Raw genomic sequence first — 3,018 nt, 5'->3', positions numbered from 1 at the left:
GGTGCTGATGCTACAGTAGATGACAATAAGCTGTCCCCTGGTGTCTTCAGAAGCCTTGCCAACTTGAAAAGGTCAGTCATAGTTTCAAAACGTAGTATTATTCCTGTCCACAGTATGGTAAATGAAAGAAAACAGTGTAGTACATAACAGTGCATAATGCACACCTACCTGCATATCTGTAAACTGCCGTGGTGATACACGGAGTGTACAAAACATTGAGAACACCTGCTCTTCCATGACATAGACCAGTGATTCTCAACTTCGGTCCTCGAGTATCCCCAACAGTACACATTTTTATTGTAGCCCCGGACAAGCACACCTGATTCAATTTGACAACTAATCATCAGGCCCTAAATGAGTTGAATCAGGTGTGCTTGTCCAGGGCTATAACAAAAATGTGTGCTTTTGGGGATACTCGAGGACCGGAGTTGGGAACCACTGACCTAGACTGACCAGGTGAATGCTATGATCCCTTATTGATTTCAATTGTTAGCTCCACTTCAATCAGTGTAGATGAAGAGGAGGAGACAGGTTAAAGAAGGATATTTAAGCTTTGAGACAATTAAAACATGGATTGTCTATGTGTGCCATTCAAAGGGTGAATGGGCAAGACAAAAAAATATTTAAGTGGCTTTGAACAGGGTGTGGTAGTGGTGAAACTTAACATTAGGAAGGTGCACTTAATGCTTTGTAAACTCAGTGTAGGTCTTTGTCTGTTTTTTGACTACAGCATTTACACCTGCAGGAGAACCACATCTCAGTAATACCGAAGGTGTTACCGAGGAACCTGCAACAGAAGGGATATTTGTAACACCAGCAGGTGTGTCTGGAACAAAATTGTGATGAACAGGACTTCGGGAATCCTCCTGTCTCTGAGGGGTTGGAGACTGAATACATTAATGGTTGGTATACTATATTGTCAAAGTAACGTAGCTGTTTTTTGCTCACTTTGCTTTTTATTAATACTTCATGCTCTATAAAACCAACATGTACTAGTTTTCTGCATGTTTTTTTCTCTTATAGGATGAGTGTGGTCAATCCAAAAACGATTCCCCCACTCACATTCCTTGATGCTGGAGCTGAGGACAGAGGAATTGTATGGAGCGTACGGTTTGCTACTACCAGAGCTTTGTTTCCTCAATGTGGCTGATCATAAGGTATGTACATTGTCAAGATATATTTCAGGAAGACTATATACTGCGAGTCAGTGAAGTTCCTTGTCTCGTTATTGCCTCCAGATTGTTGAGGAAGAAGCACTGTCTGTAGCTGTGTTTTCCTATGCTCAGTGAGCTTGTTATTCACTCCAACCCACTGACCACACGGGGGAAGTGGTATGTTAACTCTACTTATGTGAAGCCATTATTAAGTATTAACAGATTTGATTAACTTAAATATTTTCTTATCATTCATTGTATTCCCATCCAGGTGACCCACGTACTGCTGACTGACTTCCTCCACGAAAGGCTGGGTATTAGAATTAGGTGCAAGAAGACATCGGGGCTGGTTTCCAAGACCCAGATTCAGCCTTGACTAAAATACATCCTCAATAGACTCTCCATTGAAAATACTTTTTAGTCCAGGACTAGACTTTCTGTGTCTAGGAAACTGGCACCAGACGTTGTGAAACCACCTTTTGATATTATGTATTGATTCCAAACGACAGGTTCAAATGCAAAAACGATTTAATCCACATTTTGGCTTTGCATTCACCTGGAAAGTTAAATAGGACTGCAGTCTTTGTTTTCATGTTAATATTTTGTAAACGTTGCATTTTGGTCTAACAGTGACTCACTTTTGATATTGAAACTAATTGTTGAACATTCATCTTTCTCTAGGTAAAAATACATTCCAAAGGTGCCTTTATTGATGCTCTCTGGAGATGAAAGATTTTGATCACAATGGTCATCAGATGACACCTTCCAAAATGAGGTGCCATTTTTTTTGTGGTGGCTGCTGAGGGAAGGACTTTTCATAACAGTGGCGTTCAGTGCCGTTTATGATGAGGGAGGAAGATAAAAAAACAAGCATGTCTTCTATTACAGCATGTTGGATGATGTCATTCATATTCTATTCACCCAGTTCAATGTAACATCGATGGGTTTAGGCTACTACAGTATTCTCAAATGTTCCCTATACCCACCATGACATTGCTACAACTTAGTTTATGTAATTTGGTATTGGTGACGCATTCAAAACTGCCTTGGCTGCAGCTATCTTATCTAGGGTGTAATCATTAATCCAACAGTTTCTAAGGGACAAATTCAGTTTTTTTTCTCTGTTTTGTTTGCTTCCATTTAAGTAATGTTTTTCAACAGAATCATCAGCATAAATAAACCCCTGATCACAAAGTGCACTTTCATAGTATATATTGTATTCCTTCTCGGCTCTATGCACTTTCACCTTTCCCCTTCATTGAAATCCACAAAAGAACACATCAGCTGCATGTGACCAGGTGGGGGGGAAGAATATTCCACCCAAATCATGCCATAACCGCTACACACAGCCTACATCGTTGTCCCCATATTAGCTAAAGTAACGTCATAGTCAACATAGCTAATAGAACTAACGTGTTAGTAACCACACAATCATGCAGTAACGTTAGTGTACAGTCAGTAAGCAGTTTAGCAGTTACACCAGCGGACCCCGGTGGCAATTTGTAAAATCAAAAGATTACCTTGGAAGAGTTCAAGTGTTTTGTTGGATAGTCATAGCAAGCTGGTTAACATGGCATCCCTCTGAAAAGCCAGGTATTTGAGTAACTAAACTACCCAGCTACATTTGCTAAGTGAAAATGAAGAAAAATGGATTCTTACTGCTTCATATTAAGAACAAAAACGGTCTCAGTTTTACTATTTATATTTTTATGAAATTCACTGAGGATGGTCCTCTTCCTTTGAGGAGCCTCCACTGGTTCATAATGGTAGGAACAGTGCGAATGGCATCAAAAACAACCATTTGATACCATTCTAGCCGCTCTAGCCAGTGCCATGAGCCTGCCCTCCCCAATTAAGATGCCAC

This window comes from Oncorhynchus clarkii, chromosome 10 (genome assembly GCF_045791955.1).
Source record: "Oncorhynchus clarkii lewisi isolate Uvic-CL-2024 chromosome 10, UVic_Ocla_1.0, whole genome shotgun sequence".
Lineage (NCBI taxonomy): Eukaryota > Metazoa > Chordata > Actinopteri > Salmoniformes > Salmonidae > Oncorhynchus > Oncorhynchus clarkii.
The sequence above is the reverse complement of the archived record's forward strand: the minus strand, read 5'-3'. Positions refer to the sequence as shown.